The sequence below is a fragment of the Dendrobates tinctorius genome, unplaced genomic scaffold, assembly GCF_039654945.1.
Source record: "Dendrobates tinctorius isolate UK_male_01 unplaced genomic scaffold, ASM3965494v1 ptg000162l, whole genome shotgun sequence".
NCBI lineage: Eukaryota > Metazoa > Chordata > Amphibia > Anura > Dendrobatidae > Dendrobates > Dendrobates tinctorius.
This window is the reverse complement of record NW_027361829.1, coordinates 29,578,763-29,599,286: the sequence shown is the minus strand read 5'-3', so window position 1 is coordinate 29,599,286 and position 20,524 is coordinate 29,578,763. Positions and strand designations below refer to the sequence as shown.

The 20,524-nt window shown below is 44.0% G+C and overlaps 1 protein-coding gene across 3 annotated transcripts in view; it reads right to left on the bottom strand.

Moving 5' to 3' along the window:
- The window catches only part of ITPRID1 (ITPR interacting domain containing 1), a 440,936-nt gene that overhangs the window by 190,467 nt on the left and 229,945 nt on the right, over positions 1 to 20,524 (bottom strand). The window lies entirely within an intron of this gene.

The window sequence follows — 20,524 nt, the reverse complement described above, 5'->3', positions numbered from 1 at the left end:
GCTCAAGTCACGCACAAACCCTGTACCTGACCTTGGCATGCCCACATTTTCTCTTTCCCCCTGAGAAGCATCTTCCTCCCCAAAATAATCATCCCCCTCATCCTCCTCATCTTCCTCTTCTTCCTCCACCTCGTCCATGCCAGTTCCCTGACCAGACAATGGCTGACTGTCATCAAGGCTTCCCTCCTCTTCCTCCTCGACTGCAGATGCCTGCTCCTAAATGTGCGTCAAAGTTTGCATGAGCAGATGCATAAGTGGGATACTCATGCTTATGATGGCATTGTCTGTGCTTACCAGCCGTGTGCATTCCTCAAAACACTGAAGGACTTTACAGAGGTCTTTTAGCTTCGACCACTGCACACCAGACAACTCCATGTCTGACCTCAAACTTCCTGCCCGTGTATCCTCCCACAAATGCATTACAGCCTGCCTCTGTTCAAATAGCCTCAGAACCATATGCAGGGTGGAGTTCCACCTTGTTGCAACGTCGATAATTAGGTGGTGATTGGGAAGGTGGACCAATCGCTGCAGCTTCTGCAGATGACCAGAGTGTACGGGCGACCGGCGGTTGTGCGAGCACAGTGTTCGCACCTTATGGAGCAGGGCTGTTAAATCCGGATAATTATTGAGGAAGCACTGCACCACTAGGTTCAAGATGTGAGACAGGCAAGGTATGTGTCTGAGTTTTGAAAGGGCTATGGCTGTCACAAAATTCGGGCCGTTATCACTAACTACCTTGCCTGCCTCAAGATGTAGACTGTCCAGCTATGACTCAGTTTGTCGCTGAAAGTTGTCGGCCAGTACCTTCACGGTGTGTCTGTTGTCTCCCAAACACATCATCTTCAACACAGCCTGCTGACGCTTACCACTAGCTGTTCGATAGTGGGACACCTCATGTGCAACTCTGGCAGCTGCGGATGGAGTGCTCGTGCGACTGCGCTCTGTGGACGAGCTTTCGCTTCTGGAGGAGTTGAACGTCTACAGCCAACTGTTTCCTATACCTTGGGCAAGGCAGCACTGTCCCACCGCCACTGTCCCCTGTGGACCCTGCATCCACCACATTAACCCAGTGCGCAGTGATGTACATGTAATGGCCCTGGCCATGCCTACTGGACCATGCATCTGTTGAGGGGGGCACCTTTCCACTCGCTGATTGCTTGAGTGCATGGACAATGCGGTCTTTCACATGAAGGTGGATGGCTGGGATGGCTTTTCGAGAAAAGAAGTGCCGACTGGGTAGGTCATAGCGTGGTACTGCATAGGCCATGAGCTCGCGGAAAGCTTCGCTTTCAACCAACTGGTAGGGCATCATCTCTAACGAGATTAGTTTGGCAATGTGGGCATTCAAATACAGTGTATGCGGAAGAGAGGATGAGTACTTTCTTGTCCTACTGAGAGTCTCTGGTAGGGTAAGCTGGACTTGAGAGCTGCATATGGCGGAACTAGCGGTGGACATGGTGGACTGAGAGAGGGTTGGTGATGGTGATGGTGTTTGTGGTCTTGCTGATAGCCTAGATGCAGTCTTTCGTAGCAATAACATTGTGTTTCCCTCACTGCTTTGGCCTTGCGACGACACCTCAACATTTGCTGCTGGTGGTGTGCTAACCTATGGGTTTTCAGTGGGGGAAGTGATGTAGCGTTGCTGACTACCTTCATTCGGAGCAGGTGCACATGTGGTACGTGAGGTTTGGTAGTCCGTCCACGCTTGCAAGTGCATGGTGGTAAAATGTCTAAGCATGCAACTGGTATTCAAAGTTCTCAGATTTTTCCCTCGCCTAAAGGTCTTTGCGCACTTCTTACAGATAACCTTTGCCTGATCATTAGGATTTTGTTCAAAAAAGTGCTACACTGCACTCTTCCTACTATGGAAGACATTTTGAGGCCTTGCACGCTGTGCTAATTTGACCGTCTGGCCAAGCTGTCCTGCAACTCTTTTGGTTTTTGTAAACCATTTTTGGACTGCTACAGGCCTGACAGATAACAGCTGTTGCGATGTTGATGCTTGCTACGGATCCTCCTCCTCCTCTTCTGAGCTATTGGCAGCGGCACCCTCTTCCCCCATTGGATGCCAATCTGGGTCAACAACTGGGTCATCCATCACCTCCTCTTCAATTTCATGTGCACCTTCCTCTGTGTCACCGTGTAAGGTGGTATAGTATGCGGGAAGGGGCACCTGAGTTTCATCAGGGTCAGATTCTGGCTCAATACACTGCGAGGACAATGTAGTGCTCTGAGTGAATGTACCAGCAGAAAAATCTAGCAGTGGCTGTGCATCAGTGCACTCCATGTCAGATTCATTTTGGACTGGTAAATTCACGATTTGACTTGATAACTCAGGCATGGTATGTGAAAAGAGTTCCATGGAGTAATCTGTAGTGTGGCCCGCCTCATCCTTCACTTTTGGTGTGGGTGAAGGACACAAGGAAAGGTGTTGTTCCTGACCAGGAGCCTCCACTGATGACTCAGTGCTTTTATTTTTTGAAACTTCAGAAGAGGAGGCGATAGAGCTGGAGGCTGTATCAGCAATGTAAGCCAAAACTTGTTCCTGAAGCTCCGGCTTTAAAAGCGGTTTCCCTACTCCCAGAAAAGGGAGCCTTCGAGGCCTTGTGGAGCCAGACAATGACGCAGGCTCAACACCTCCTGCCTTAGGTGCTATTGTGCTTTTGCCACTACCAGCAGCTGCACCGCCACCACCACCATCAGTACCAGCTGGCAACCCCAGCCCACTTCCGTGGCCTCTTCCACCATACTTCCTCATTTTTGGAAAAATGTACCCAAAATACCACCAGCTATATGGTACTGTAAAACAAGGTACAAGTTATATATATTATTGGGGAGAATTGGAAGCTCCCTAGAGATTTTAGAAGGCTGAACTATTATCTCAGGCCCACTATAGATTACACCTCAATTTAACAGGCTGAAATAGGCAGGTGTATGAACAGGTTCAAGGTGTGTATATAGTATTGGGGAGAATTGGAAGCTCCCTAGAGATGTTAGGAGGCTGACAGTGATGCTCAGTTTGGCAATGTAGGCATTCAAAGCCAGTGTACGCGGATGAGAGGATGAGTACTTTCTTGTCCTACTCAAAGTGTCTGGTAGGGTGAGCTGGACTTGAGAGCTGCATCTGGGGGAACTAGCATTGGACATGACGGACTGAGAAGGGGTTGGTGCTGGTGAGGGTGTTGATGGCCTAGATTCAGTGTTTCCTCACGAAAATATTATGATTGCCTGACTGCTTTGGCATAGCGACGGCACCTCAACATTTCTTGTTGGTGGTGTGCTTAGCGGTGGCCTTACAGTGGGGAAAGCGATGGAGCGTTGCCGGCTAACTTCAGTCGGAGCAGGTGCACATGTGCTACCTGAGGTTTTGTAGTCCATCCACGCTTTCAAGTGCATGTTGGTTAAATGTCTAAGCATGCAACTGGTATTCAAATTTCTTAGATTTTTCCCTCTGCTAAAGGTCCTTCGGCACTTCTTACAGACAACCTTTGCGTCATTAGTAGGATTTTGTTCAAAAAAGTGCAACACTGCACTCTTCTTACTATGGTACTAATTTTCAGGGCTTGCACGCTGTGCTAATTTGACCATCTGGCCAAGCTGTCCTACAACTCTTTTAGTTTTCTTAGCAAGCTTTTTGACAGCTATGGGTCTGCCGGGTAACTGCTGCTGCAATGACGATGCCTCTTCCCCCAATGGATGCCAATCCGGGTCAACAACTGGGTCATCCATGACCTGTCTTCAATGTCATCTGCACCTTCCTCTGTACCTTCCTCTGTGTCACAGTGTAAGGTGGTATAGTATGCGGGAAGGGGCACCTGAGTTTCATCAGGGTCTGATTCAGGCTCAGTAGACTGCGAGGGCAATGGAGTGCTGTGAGTGAATGTACCAGCAGAATCATCTAGCAGTGGCTGTGCATCAGTGCACTCCATGTCAGATTCATTTTGGACTGGGGAATTCAGGATTTGACTTGATAACCCAGGAATGGTATGTGAAAAGAGCTCCATGGAGTAATCTGAAGTGTGTGCTGCAGCATCCTTCACTTTTGGTGTGGGTGAAGGACACAAGGAAAGGTGTTGTTCCTGACCAGAAGCCTGCACTGACGACTCTGTGCTTGCAGTTTTTGTAACTTCAGAAGAGAAGGCATTAGAGCTGGAGGCTGTTTCGACAATGTAAGCAAAAACCTGTTCCTGATGCTCCGGCTTTAAAAGTGGTTTACCTACTCCCAGAAAAGGGAACCTTAAAGGCCTTCTTGTGCCAGACGATGATGCAGGCTCAACACTTCCTGCCTTATATGCTATTGTGCTTTTGCAAGAAACAGCCGATGCACCACCACCATCAGTACCAGCTGCACTCCCTCGACCACGTCCATGGCCTCTTCCACCATACTTCCTCATGTGTGGGAAAATGTACCAAAAATACCAGCAGAGAAATGGTACTGTATGAGTAGCGTACAGCTGTGTAAGGTGTATGTAAAAAGTGAAATCTTCGTATATATTTTGTGAGTCACAGACGCTCACACAGTATGTATTTCACCGTAATCCAACAAGCAGATATACGGTACTGTATCAGAAGTGTACAGCTATGAACGTTGTTGGTGAAATTGTCAATCTCTGTATATGTATTTACGGAGTGTCACACACACATGCTGACTCTGTATAGATGTGACCACAATAAGAACAGCATATATACAGTGGGGCAAAAAAGTATTTAGTCAGTCAGCAATAGTGCAAGTTCCACCACTTAAAAAGATGAGAGGCGTCTGTAATTTACATCATAGGTAGACCTCAACTATGGGAGACAAACTGAGAAAAAAAAATCCAGAAAATCACATTGTCTGTTTTTTTTTCATTTTATTTGCATATTATGGTGGAAAATAAGTATTTGGTCAGAAACAAAATTTCATCTCAATACTTTGTGATATATCCTTTGTTGGCAATGACAGAGGTCAAACGTTTTCTGTAAGTCTTCACAAGGTTGCCACACACTGTTGTTGGTATGTTGGCCCATTCCTCCATGCAGATCTCCTCTAGAGCAGTGATGTTTTTGGCTTTTCGCTTGGCAACACGGACTTTCAACTCCCTCCAAAGGTTTTCTATAGGGTTGAGATCTGGAGACTGGCTAGGCCACTCCAGGACCTTGAAATGCTTCTTACGAAGCCACTCCTTCGTTGCCCTGGCGGTGTGCTTTGGATCATTGTCATGTTGAAAGACCCAGCCATGTTTCATCTTCAATGCCCTTGCTGATGGAAGGAGGTTTGCACTCAAAATCTCACGATACATGGCCCCATTCATTCTTTCATGTACCCGGATCAGTCGTCCTGGCCCCTTTGCAGAGAAACAGCCCCAAAGCATGATGTTTCCACCACCATGCTTTACAGTAGGTATGGTGTTTGATGGATGCAACTCAGTATTCTTTTTCCTCCAAACATGACAAGTTGTGTTTCTACCAAACAGTTCCAGTTTGGTTTCATCAGACCATAGGACATTCTCCCAAAACTCCTCTGGATCATCCAAATGCTCTCTAGCAAACTTCAGACGGGCTCGGACATGTACAGGCTTAAGCAGTGGGACACGTCTGGCACTGCAGGATCTGAGTCCATGGTGGCGTAGTGTGTTACTTATGGTAGGCCTTGTAACATTGGTCCCAGCTCTCTGCAGTTCATTCACTAGGTCCCCCCACGTGGTTCTGGGATTTTTGCTCACCGTTCTTGTGATCATTCTAACCCCACGGGGTGGGATTTTGCGTGGAGCACCAGATCGAGGGAGATTATCAGTGGTCTTGTATGTCTTCCATTTTCTAATTATTGCTCCCACAGTTGATTTCTTCACTCCAAGCTGGTTGGCTATTGCAGATTCAGTCTTCCCAGCCTGGTGCAGGGCTACAATTTTGTTTCTGGTGTCCTTTGACAGCTCTTTGGTCTTCACCATAGTGGAGTTTGGAGTCAGACTGTTTGAGGGTGTGCACAGGTGTCTTTTTATACTGATAACAAGTTTAAACAGGTGCCATTACTACAGGTAATGAGTGGAGGAAAGAGGAGACTCTTAAAGAAGAAGTTACAGGTCTGTGAGAGCCAGAAATCTTGATTGCTTGTTTCTGACCAAATACTTATTTTCCACCATAATATGCAAATAAAATGAAAAAAAAACAGACAATGTGATTTTCTGGATTTTTTTTTCTCAGTTTGTCTCCCATAGTTGAGGTCTACCTATGCTGTAAATTACAGACGCCTCTCATCTTTTTAAGTGGTGGAACTTGCACTATTGCTGACTGACTAAATACTTTTTTGCCCCACTGTACAATACTGTTTGAGAATCGGACAGCTCAACACGGTGTATGGAGAAATGGAAATGTCCATATATGTATTTACAGAGTGTCACAGACACACGCTGACTCTGTGTAGATGTGACCAGGATAAGAACAGCAGATATCTGATACTGTCTGAGAATCGGAAAGCTCAATACGGTATATGGAGAAATGGAAATGTCCGTATATGTATTTACGGAATGTCAAACACACACACGCTGACTCTGTGTAGATGTGACCGTAATAAGAACAGCAGATATCCGATACTGTTTGAGAATCGGACACCTCTATACGGTGTATGTATGGAAAAATGTTAATCTCTGTGGATTTTTTTACGGAGTCACACACATATAGCATGTATTTGTCCATGATACCAGCTGGTACATGGTAGTGTGTGAGAAGCGTACACCTATATACGGTGTCTGCAAAAATTTACGCTCAGTAATTACTGTGCAGAGTAAAGGAATAAAAGTTTTTTCGCTTTTAAAAAAGCTCTCTGCACGGCAGTGTGCAAACAGCAATGCAGCTATCAGGTAGCCTTATAAGGCAGCCTAATCACTAACAGAGCTGCTGCACACAAAAGTGTGAAAAAATGAACGCTTGGTAACTGTGCAGAGAAAAGGAATAAAAGTTTGCTTGCTTTTAAAAAAGCACTCTGCACAGCACTGTGCAAACAGCAATGCAGCTATCAGGGAGCCTTATAAGGCAGCCTATTCACCAACAGAGCTGCTGCACACAAATATAGCCTCCCCTGTCACTGCACACTATACAGTTGTGTTGTACAGTGAAAATCGCTATCAGCAGAAGCAATTTTTTTTTTCCTGCCTAAACACTCTCCCTATTGAGAATGAGCAGCAACCTCTCGCTATGCTAAGATCAGCAGAAGTAAGATGGCGGTCGGCGGTCACGGCCTTTTATAGCCACTGTGAGGCCACACATAGCCAGCCAATCACTTGCCCTTCCCTAAGATGGTGGGGGCCGCTGCCTATGTAATCGCGTTGCCCACTGTGTGCATCCTTGATGATTGGCTGAGAAAAGGCGCAGGAAGCATTGTAGGAAATGCGACTTTGGCACTCAAGTCGGCGACCTCATGGCCGGCCTCACGCTATGGTCGGGTTTCGATCGGCAAAACCCTACTTTAGCAAAAGTGGGCGAATTCTGAATTTGTCCAAAGACCCGTTTCGCTCAACTCTAGTCTGGGGGAAACTTTGGAAACACCCAACTCAAGGATATTACTCTAAAAGGCGCATTTGATAATGTGACAGTACTTAATGGTGTTGCTCAAGAGCTGGGGGCTAACACTCAATACCCTTATTTTGCCTTGAATGGGGAACTAATATATCTGGTCAACAAGCTGAGAGGGGAGGTAATAGAGCAGTTACTAGTTCCAAAGCTTTACAGATGCAAGGTGCTAAATATGACTCATACTCATGTGTTAGGTTGTCATCTAGCAGTAGAATAAACTCAGGAACGGATCCTCCAGAGGTTCTACTGGCCTGGTTGTCACCAATACATTGTGAATTTTTGTAGGTCCTGTCTCACCTGCTAGCTGACATCCCGGGTGGATAACTTCCATAGCCCTTTAGTGCCGTTGCCCATCATTGAAGTTCCATTTGATCGCATAGCCATGGACCTAGTGGGACACCTGGTCAAGTCTGCCAGAGGGCACCAACATATCTTAGTGGTCCTGGACTATGCTACACAGTAACCGGAGGCCGTACCACTATGACACTCTTCCGTCAACTGTATAGCCCAGGAGTTGGTCCATATCTTTTCTAGAATGGGGTTGCCAAAGGAGATCCTAATGGACCAGGGCACCCCATTTATGTCAAAGGTAATTAGTGAGTTGTGCAAAACCCTTCAAATCATACAACTCCAGACCTTAGTCTACCATCCACAGACAGATGGCTTAGTGGAAAGGTTTAATAAAACCTTGAAGGCCATGTTAAAGAAGGTTACAAAGAAGGACAGCCAAGACTGGGACTGTCTACTGCTGTACCTTCTATTCACCATCAGAGAAGTCCCACAGGACTCTACTGGATTCTCTCCTTTTGAGCTACTGTATGGCCACTGCCCCTCATAGGCCCCTGGACATATCAAAGGAGACATTGGAGGCTGAGTCTATACCCTACTGGAATGTAATCGAGCATGTGGCCCAGATGCAAGAGAGGATTGCCATGGTGATGCCCATTATGAGAGAACACCTCCTCAAAGCACAAGAGGCGATCTCAAGGGTGTACAGTAGATTGAAGACAGTGAGACACTTTAACCCTGAGGATCGAGTACTGGTGCTGGTACCTACAGTGGAGAGCAAATTCCAGGTCAAGTGACAGAACCCCTATAAAATAGTTGAAAAGGTTTGAGATGTCAGCTAGGGAGAAGGAAGCCCTACCAGGTGTGCCACGTCAACCTGATAAAGCCATTGCAAGATAAGGAGCCTGTGAAAGCTCTGTGTTTGGTGGCTAAGCCTGAAGCTGACATGGAAGAGGTTAAGGTGGCAGAGGCACTCTCAGGTGCTCAAAAGCAACAGTCCTGAGAGTTGCTACATCGAAACAGAGGCCTATTTTCAGAACTACCAGGTTAAACAAAGATCATAAAGCATGAGGTTCTGACGGAGCTTCATTTCCGGTTAATCTTGAATCCATATCTAATTCCCAAAGCCCGACGAGAGGTGTTCTCAAAAGGGGTGAAGCGGATGCTGGGCCTGGGAGTCATTGACGAGTCCAAGAGTGGCTGGTCCGGTCTCATAATCTTAGTACCGAAAGCTGATGGAGAAAGGTGGATTTGCAATGACTATAGGAAGGTTAATGAGGTCTCTAAGTTCAGTGGGTACCCAATGCCCCATGTTGATGAATTGATTGAGAGGCTAAGGCCGGCAAGATATATTACCATCCTTGACCTCACAAAAGGGTATTGACAAATTATCATGTCCCAAGACTGCCTTCTCAATGCTAGACGGATGCATCCAGTACACAAGGATGCCATTTGGGTTACCTTCCAAAAATTCATGGACCGAATCCTAACTCCCCACAAGAGGTACGCAGCCTACCTGCATTACACTTTGATCTTCAGCCAGGATTGGTGAAGCCATCTGACCAAAGTCCAGGCAATACTAGATGCTCTACGGAAGTCGGGGTTTTCTATAAACCCGAAGAAATGTGCCATGGGAGTGGAGGAAGCTAATTATTTGGGCTATGTTGTAGGCAAGTGCAACATAAAGCCCCAAACAAATAAAGTTGAGGCGATCCAGAGTTAGTCACAACCCCTTTCAAAGAAGCAGGTCAGAGTGTTCCTGGGCATAGTGGGCTATTACTGCTGGTTTATCCCTAACTTTGCCATGATAGCTGCCTCTCTGATGGACCTCCTTAAAGGGACAAAGTCGACTATGGCTTCGTGGTCTCCAGAAGGTGAGTGTGACAACTCCTGGATTGGACCCTCTGGGTCGTGGCACCAACCCTCCCAGGGCGAACTGAGCTAGTGAGGACCACCCCCTATACAGGGAGTGTCAGGGGCAAGCCCAAGGAGGTAAGGTACCATGAGTGCTGGCACCCGGTGGCCGGCTCACAGGAGACACGAGTGAGTGTGTCTGCAGGAATGTGCAAAGCGTGGATACAGGGACAAACAGGGTACAGGACAGTACAGGGCGAGTGTATGGAGGCACGGAGAGTACTGGACAATACAAGGCGTGTACATGGGAGTGCTCTAGATTCAGGATAGCAAATAAAGTCCATGGAGCCTCATTTAAGAGTCTCAAACACGGGACTAGCCAGATCTTCCTCCAGGGAAGGACCCAGCCAAGGGGTGGCTCCTTTTGGAAACCACCATTACCACCATATTAAGTGGCCCTTTAAGTCAATATCCAGCTCTTTACGAGTTTACAAATATGACAAGGGAAATACCAAGGCCAGGTATCCATCCACAGGCAGCTGTTTCAGGGTGTTGCCCCTCATCAGTGGGGAGTAGGATTCTGGCTAGGTGGGAGCAATGCCTAGTAGACCAACAGCACGAAACAATCACTGACCTCAGGGAGACCAGTCAAAGAAAACACTGCGGTAGCCGGCAAAGGCGTTCAATCAGTGAAATCCTAGGTGCAATGCTCCCTGAGAAATACGAATATGCAAATAAAGTCTGTGGAGCCTCATTTAAGAGTCTCAAACATGGGACTAGCCAGATCTTCCTCCAGGACTTTATTTGCATATTCGTATTTCCCAGGGAGCATTGCATCTAGGATTTCACTGATTGAGCGCCTTTGCCGGCTGCCGCAGTGTTTTCTTTGACTGGTCTCCCTGAGGTCAGTGATTGTTTCGTGATGTAGATTCAGGATAGTGCAAGGTGGGTACACGAGAATACGGATGGGGTGCACAAACAAGCACGCCCGGGTGTGAGCAAAGCAGGACGTGTGCAAAGAAGCACGTCAGAGTACAGAGTTAGACAGAGCGTGCTCAGAGAAGCACACCAGAGTGCAAGGCCAGGAGGCACAAGAGAGCATAGAGCAGAGCGTGTGCTGAGAGGTATGACTGAACACACTGCAGGAGCAAAACACTAGGCCGAGTACAGGAACAGAGCATGTGCCAGGAGGTATGACAGAGCACAAGGCAGAATACAGGAACAGAGCATGTGCCAGGAGGCACAACAGAGCATAGAGCAGAGTGTGTGCCGAGTTGCACGACTGAACACAGTGCAGGTACCTTCCATATGAAGAAGTAGCCTGATATAGCACATGAGCACTAGGACTTCCGGGTCAGGTCCTCCAATACCATAGAGAGGACATGATCGGAGGCAGAGCAGAGAAGAGCGCGCATGCGCACAAAGAACCTTGTGCAGACATGGAACTAAGTATGAGAAGTGCGCTTGCGCACCCGAGGGGACCACCAGAGCGGTCTCGATACCAGAAGAGGTGATGTCGGGCCTGAGGTCATGCCCCCAGGTGAGAGCAACGTGACAAGCGGCGTAACAGTGAGACTGCCTTCCATGAACTGAAGCAAGTGCTGTGTAAATAGCCGATGCTTGTGGCACCGGATTTCTCCAAGGAGTTTGTGGTCCAGATGGATGCATCAGATGTCAGGCTGGGCACTGTCTTATCACAAGAGGTGAATGGGGAAGAGCACTCCATAATGTATCTGAGTAGGAGCTTGATAGTTTGGCCATCAAATGGGTGTTGGACACTCTAAGGTACTACCTCAGGCAGGAAGTTCAGGCTAGTGTCAGACCATTTATTCCAAAAGAAATGAGAAAATAAATACTCTAAATTATGTATATTTATGACCAAAAAAGGATTACTTAAAAAAAAAGAAAAACTCTTTGAATAATTACAATTGCTTTGTTACTAAATATATTCAACTTTTTTCAGTTACAGGCAGTTTGAAAGGAAGATTCACATTTACATATCATTACCAGCTATCATGGTAGATGGAAGGATATGGCAGATATTTTCAATCGATTTTGGCCTATATTAAAACAAGATCCTGGACTTACTAAATATATTGAAGACAAACCACAAATTGTAGCACGAAGGAGAAAAACCAGAGGGGAAACCATCACACATAGTCACTATATCGCCCCCAAGTCAAATTTTATTTTTAACTCAAAATGCCCCAAATGGGGATCTCGATCATGTGGTGATTGCTAGAGTTGAGCATTCCGACACCGCAAGTATCGGGTATTGGCCGATACTTGCTGTATCGGAATTCCGATACCGACATCCGATATTTTTTCAATATCGGGCATCAGAATCGGAAGTTCAAAGTTGATTGACAGCCGAAATTTCCCACACAGCTTTTACCATAAAGTGAGACTAGGGACTTTTTTTTTTTTAAGTGGCGGAGGAATACAGTGCGGAAGGATACCTACCTTCCGTCATTGGATTCCTGCAGCCCGTAGAGAGCGGCAGCATCAGCTGATGCTGCAGTTCTCTACCCAAGATCGTCGTGGGACACACTCGTGGACTGCTTCGGATCATGGGTGAGTATTTTTGTGGTTTGTTATGTTAATATTTATTCCGTAAAAGACAATGGCTTCGGGGAACAATGTGACAAGTATTGGTAAGTATGTTACTCTATGTTATATGTACTGTATGTCTATGTATGTATTGTATGAATGTATTGTATGTAGCATGCATGTAGTATGTATGTAGTATGTATGTAGCATGTATGTAGTATGTATGTAGCATGTAGTATGTATGTAGTATGTATGTAGCATGTAGTATGTATGTAGCATGCATGTAGTATATATGTAGTATGTATGTAGCATGCATGTAGTATATATGTAGTATGTATGTAGTATGTAGCATGCATGTAGTATGTATGTAGCATGTAGTATGTATGTAGCATGCATGTAGTATGTATGTAGTATGTATGTAGTATATATGTAGCATGTAGTATGTATGTAGCATGCATGTAGTATGTATGTAGTATGTATGTAGCATGCATGTAGTATGTATGTAGTATATATGTAGCATTCATGTAGTATGTATGTAGTATGTATGTAGCATGCATGTATTATATATGTAGTATGTATGTAGTATGTATGTAGTATTTTTTTTTTTTTTTTTTTACATTTAACACATTAGCCGGATGATGGGACTACTACTGTCCCATCATTGGCTAATGTGTCAATCACTGTCATGGTAGCAGGCATCGCCCTATGGGACTTGTAGTCCCATCGGACGATGCCTGCACAGACTACCGGAGCCTGCACAAACCCCCCGGCAGGCCGGCACAGCCCCCCGGAGCCTGCACAGACCACCGGCAAGCCGGTACAGACCCCGGGCAGTCCGCACAGCCCACCGGCAGGCCGGCACAGCCCCCCGGCAGGCCGGCAGAGACCCCGGAAGGCCCGTACAGACCCCCGAGAGGCTGTACAAGGGCAGGAAAGGGTTTTTCCAATTCCGATACCGGAAGTCTCATAGACTTGAATGGGATTTCCGGTATCGGCATCGGCGATACCGATACTTTTTTTAAAGATCGGCCGATCCATTCCGATCCGATATTTTGAAGTATCGGACGGTATCGCTCAACTCTAGTGATTGCAGAGCATGCAAATAAATTATTAAAACTGAGACTTTTTGCAATTCATCGAAAACACGGGACTTTAAGATTACTCACACAATTAATTGCAAAACTACATCAGTCATATACTATCTTACATGTCCCTGTGGACTTATTCACATAGGCCTTACACCGAGGCAACTTCATGTACGCATTTTGGAACACATCAAAGATATAAAATCGGCAAGACTTATTAGCTCAGATGAATCACAGAAAGAGGATGTGGTCAAATTGAAAGTACCAGCTCATTATAGAGAATTCCATCCTTCTGGGACCATTGACCTCAAAGTTAGAGGTATTGACATGGTACATCTGGGTATTCGTGGGGGACACCTTATGAATAGACTAGCCCAAAAAGAATGTCTTTGGATTACGACCCTTAGAACAATGAAACCACATGGTTTGAATGACCAATGAGGGTTCTCTAGTTTTCTGTAATATTGAATATGTCTATTTGAATTTTTGAATATGGGGATCTTAGAGTGGCTGCTTATGTATTATATTTATTATCAGTATTTATATTATTATTGTCCTTTGTTATAGATTTATAATTTTGATATTCTTTTAATTTATATTTTATTTGTTTTTATTTATGTGTCTTTAATTTTTAGTTGTGGGCCTGCAAACTTTGGAGATTATGGAGAGCAACTTTTTTGATATAGAGTAATATTAATTTAACATGATATATTTATAATGTTTTTTTACTCTATTATATAGTATCTTATTCCATTGGTACGGTTCTATGTTTTTGTGGGGAGAAAAACCTTCCATTAGGAGGAATAATCATCTTTTATCTTGTTATTCTCTGATGTGAAGATAACCATTATCAGGATTTGAACGGAAAACTATCTCTGTGAGGAGGAAGATGGAAAATACAAAGTGATGACATTTTTTCACCTTTTTCATATATTTTTTTTTATTTTTTTCACTTTTTATATATTATTTTGTTCTGTTATTTTTCTTGTATTATTTATTATTGCTTTTTAGTTTTTTATGATTATACACAAGTATGTATTGCAATATGTATATATATACATATATATATCCAACAATGTAGAACAGCTCACTCCTGTGAACCACCTGGAACCTCAGCTGACCTGGTTAACTCCGTTATGCCCGGATCTGGATGTAGGAGTCCATCCATACAAATGTGAACAACGACAGAGCAAAGTCCAGCAATAACGTGAGCAATCCAGGATGCTGTTAAAAAATTATTTTCTCTTTCTTTTTATTGATAAATCCAGTAAAATACAATTATCCAAGCAGTTCAAAACAGCAGTAACGCAGGAAAGTAGTGCAGATAGGACTACGAGTTTCAGCGGTAAAACCCGCCTTCTTCACGGTCCAGAATCTGATCTGCTTTCCAAACATGGAACCTTATATACATCCCACTCCCATTAGGGTAATTATAAACATATGTGAGAGACTAAAAAAACATGTGTTGTAAAAGCAGATCAAACATATAAACTATCCACATATTGATCAGTATACAACATGCATAAAAATTATAAAGAAAGGATTCAGCATATTGGAGAAAAATACATTAGGTGTGTCCCATAACCTGACCATAAGATTTAAGTGGTACAAAAACATATAACAATAGTACTAACCAGTATTGTATAGTACAAATATATCAATAGTGCATAATGATATCCAGGCTGTTATTAAAGCCCTGTGGCATACGTGTCCCCAACTCAAATATCCACCTACTTTCTCTTGCAAGCACTTTTTTGTGAAAATCTCCACCCCTCAATGGTTTTTTTACATGCTCAATGCCCATAAAGGAGAAACCACGTAAATCTCCATTATGTTTTTTTGAAAAATGTCGGGATACTACTGATGCACCAACCATAGGCAAATTACTAGCGTCTGACAGGTGTTTGCGGATTCTAGTTTTAAGGGGATTCATCGTACAACCTACATATTGCATACGGCATATATTGCAATTAATTAGATACACTACATTCTCCGTATTACAGTTTATAAAAGAACAAACATTAAACTGTTTTTTATTGGAGATAGATGTAAATGTTTTAGATTTATTAGCAAAACCGCAGCACTTACAGATATTGGCACCGCATTTAAAAAATCCTGTTGTTTTTAACCAATTGCTAGGGGAAATTTTATCCGGATCTTTAAACATGCTGGGTGATAATAGTGTAGCTAAAGTCGGGGCTCTTCTTGCTACAAAGGCAATATCATTATTTTCCACAATATTTTTCAAAACATCGTTCTGAGACAACAAAGGAGGATATTTTTTGATGATTTTAACAATAGAATTAAACTGAGGACTATAATTGGTACTGAAAACCACCCTAGATTTTTTAGAGTCAAACTGTCTTTTTTTCTCAGTAGATTCCAACAGCTTAACCCTATCCATGCCTGCTACCATTTTCTTGGCTCTCTCCAAGGACCAATTAGGATACCCCTTTTTTTTAAATTATTACAGGTCATTTCAATTCCTTCCTCCAATTTGTTCCCAGATGTAGTATTCCTTTTAAGTCTAATAAGCTCCCCCACAGGAATATTCTGAATGACATGTTTAGGATGATTAGAGGAAGCCATTAAGATACTATTGCATGCAATAGATTTTTTATAGGGAGATATCAGAACCCCATCATTGTCCAGATCTGCGGTCAGTTTCAAATCCAAGAAGTTAATTGATACCTCATGACCACTACTCGTAAATTTTAAGTTGAAATCATTCAAATCCAAATAGGAGAAAAAACTTTTTGCAGACGAGAGACTACCCCTCCAGACAAATATCAGATCATCAATAAATCTCCCCAGCCAAACAATATTATCCTTGTATGGGTTATCAATACTAAAGATATAATTTTCTTCCCACACAGACATAACCAGGTTAGCTAGAGAAGGTGAAAACTTAGCGCCCATGCTCACACCCTCTGTCTGGAGGAAATATCTCTCATCAAACATAAAATAGTTGTGGCTTAAAAGAAATTGAATTGAGGAAACAATAAACCTCTGGATGGACCATTGTATTTTAATGGATTTATCAATAAAAAGAAAGAGAAAATAATTTTTTAACAGCATCCTGGACTGCTCACGTTATTGCTGGACTTTGCTCTGTCGTTGTTCATATATATATATATATTGTGGGGATGTGACTCGCTCAGGTGCAGCGGGAGACAATCAGGAGACCTGTTCTTCCAAAGTTCATGAGGTTTATTTCTGTCATAAACCATAAAACAGCGTATCACCAAAAATAGCCTCTAGCTTAGGCAAACAAAACATAAACCTTCGTGGTTGCAGACTCAGACCGCGAGTCTCAGCACATGCTGGGAGGTGTAGTCCTCCCCACATACAGCTCCCTGGTTCAGGAGCAGGTCACATTATAAGGCTGTAGCCACACCCACGTTCCCAGCAGCTGACTGGTCACATGACTGTGACCTCACCACAGGTCCTTCAAACAAAAACAATAACAATATCTGGTATGCTTTACTTCTGCCTTACATTATGGAGATAAGCCATTTATGAGACACATATCTCCCATCAATTACACGACCCTTAGCCCTGCCACAATATATATATATATATATATATATATATAACTGTTTTGCATGATATATATTTTGCACATTTGCACTTTATATTTATTAATTATTCTTATGTAATATTAATCACTTTGATATGAATATAAATATGATATTTTATTTTTTACTAAATTATATTATCACTCATCTATATTTATTATTGGTTTTCACTTGCATAGCATGATTGTACTCCTTATAGAGAGTTTAACAGTATTAATGATATATGACACTTTACCCTATGGATATATGTGACTTGATCCTACGTGCTTATGTGGCGGTTTGCCCTGAAGTTTGCCCACTCTAATTATGGCCGCGCTGGTGTTGTGAGCATTGCTTGCTTCTGCTGCTGGCGCATGCTCAGTCGGAGGCCTCGCCTGTGACGTTGCTGGGACACCTGCGGCGGGAGCGCCATGACCGCAACAGTTTGCGATGCGCCGAATTACATCATTTATGCCCCATTATCGTTACTATATAAAGTAGCACTGAGCCTGCCTACCTTATCACTCCCTGAAGAAGAAACGTGTGAAACGAGCATTGGAGTGTGGGGTAGCGGTGTCAGCATACACAGCATGAATTCAGGTTGGTAGCTCACTGCAGTTTCCACTTTGATGGTTAAGTTATTTAAAATACGTAATTTACACTGCATACTTTGCATTTCTTTACTAATTATAATTTTTTACTTTGATTTTTTGTGATGGATTACACTTTTGTACTAGTCTGTGAAATAATGGGTAAAGCAGATCTAAAATAAATATTATGCATACAGGCTCGAACTGGCCCATAGGGGGACAGGGAAATCCCCCGATGGGCCCCTGTGCAGATGTGGTCCCCTAGCCCCACTGTATGGGTAGTACTTAGCATAATTTACTTGATTCCCTCTGTACAGAAAATAGCAGTATCTCATTCATTACTACCAAGTTTATTATTATATAGAGATATATTGGTAAATTTGTGAACCAAGGTCATGTAATATTTGTATGCAGGTGAAAATGGACCCCCAAAGTCAATGTTACTGGTGGGCCCTTGGCATTCCAGTCCAACACTGTATGCACATTTGCACTGCACTTTAAATTGAATTTAATTATTGTTTGTGTTCTGCTTCCCTGCATCCCTGATACTTTATACTTTTGGGATTGTAACCCTTTATATCCCCTGCTGTGTGTGTTGACCTGCTTCTCCTGGGTTTTATGATATTTTTTTAAATGTTATGTCTTTATAAATTGTCTTATTTTTGTTGGTGTCTATATGTAATTGCGTAAAATTGAATATATTTAGTAACAAAGCAGTTGTAATTATTCACAGAGTGTTTCTTCTTTTTAAGTAGTCCTTTTTTGCTCTTAGTGTTAGACCATGCCCTACTGAAGTGGATGAGGGATAAAAAGGAGGAGCAATGCCCGAGTGACCAGGTGATTCCTAAAAAAATATTCAGGATTGAGAGTCCTCAGTAGTTGATACCTTTTAATGGCTAACTGAAAAGATGGTAATACATTGCAAGCTTTCGAGACTACTCAGGTCTCTTCATCAGGCTAGACTAATACAAAATCTGAAGTCACATATTTATGCACAATACAGCCTAGAAAAAATGCAATAGATAAGACAAGTGACGTGAAGCAGAAATATCAATGATAACTATCAATGATTTCAATGAAATATGATTTTTATATTTCTGCTGGGTATGGTTTTCGCGGGACAATCCCTTATTGTTTTATTCAAACTCCTGGTTTCAAACAAAGAGTTTAGTTCCCGCACTTTTTTTTCTCTTTCAGCTGAGAGAAGCCAAATGGTGTGAGGAAGATGGTCTAGCTAATTAACATTCCTGCTCTTCCAGAGGAAGTGGCAGGGTTGATAAAACCTGGGGGGAAGGAATTCCTATTACTGACAGTTTACAATGTCCTAGGATGGAGGATTTGTTAGCACATTGCAACAGAAAACATATCTTGCCGACATTGTACATCACACCTCCCCCCTTAAGAGGGCGCTAAGGAGGCATTACCTCTCGGTAATCTGCCATGCGCACCTCAGCGGGTTCGCCCCGGCGGGACAACCCATCGGCATTGCCGTTTTCACTGCCCTTCCTGTGTTTTACAGTAAAATCGTACTGTTGAAGGGCAAGGCTCCAGCGGAGCAATCTTCCATTGGTTCCGGACACTGTGTGCAACCAGCTCAGAGGGTTGTGGTCGGTTACCACCGTGAAGGCGCGCCCATACAGGTAGGGCTGCAAACGCTGCAGTGCCCACACCATGGCCAGACACTCCTTCTCGATGGTCGAGTATGCCACTTCCCTCGGCAAAAGTTTCCGGCTCAGGTACAACACGGGGTGCTCTTGGTCCCCCGAGTCGACCTGGCTAAGCACAGCACCGAGGCCAAACTCGCTGGCGTCGGTCTGTACCAGAAACGGGCGACTGCTGTCGACTGCCCTCAACACTGGAGAGTTGCACAGGGCTGCTTTCAAAGCTTGGAAAGCCGCCTCACATATAAAGTGCTAGGTGATTCCTAGCACTTTAGGATTTTAACTTCCATGTAGAGCATAGGCCAGGGAAACTTAATGCATTGTTAACCTAACCTGTCTAGGTGATTATTACAACCCACAACTTCAGATCCTCAAATATAGTTTGGATGATCTACTGTCCTAGCTATCATTGTCATTTTCATGTTGGTAGTAACTTGTTACTAGAGATGAGCGAATCGCTTGCCAATCTCAAATTCGGCATGAAAGATGCACATTCGGATTCGTGTTCGGATGACTGAACATTTTCCACAAAATCTGCAAAATCCTTTCAAAGTTCAGTAAATTATCGAGTTTCCACTCATGCTGTTGTTACTACTTTGGCTAGGCTAGTGATGCTGTATGATGAGCGGGGGGGAGGAATGTTTTCGAGGAGGGGAGGGAGTGGGGAGAGGTTAAAAGAGCAGTGCATTGTTATTCTTTTTTTTTCCTCAACTTTATGTGTGGAGATTCAGGCAGGAAATCAGGGACCAGAAACCATCCACAACGTCTTGTGTCATTGGCTGCCAAAGTCATGTATTTCTCTCCATATAAAATGCAGACATGTGGCTTCGGACCCATTTTGTGACTGTAACAGTGTAGTGAGGCTGTAAGAGCACCGATCATAGGCCAGTGCCTAGGGAAAGGCCTGCAGCTGCTGATTGGCGCAATCAATGTAATCGTTACCACGCTGTGCCCTGCTGGTGACCTGCGGGAGACCTGCCTAGGATCAAAGCTGTAAGCTCCCATCCTAGGCTGTTGCCAGGTTCACCAGGGAAAGCTCTGATTGGTGGGATCGATGCGATCATCAATCCCACCAATGCCAGGTATGACCACTCTGTGACCTGTCTCTCACCTGTCTCTGACCTGTCTGTGACTGCTCTGCAGGTTCTCACACCAGCTGAGGATTCCTGCAGAGCAGTCACACTGTTTGATCTCCTCCTGTGCTGAGCCTTGTGGTACTGCAGAAGACTGTAACATCACAATCCCTGCTGAAGACAAAAGAAAGAAGACAGAAGGCAGAAGAAAGAAGAGAGACTACAACAGTTAGTGTTGATCCCTGATCCTTGCCCGATCTCTCTTCATCTAACCCAATCCCCTCATCCCCCTTCCCTTTCCCCCTCTTTTTACCTCCC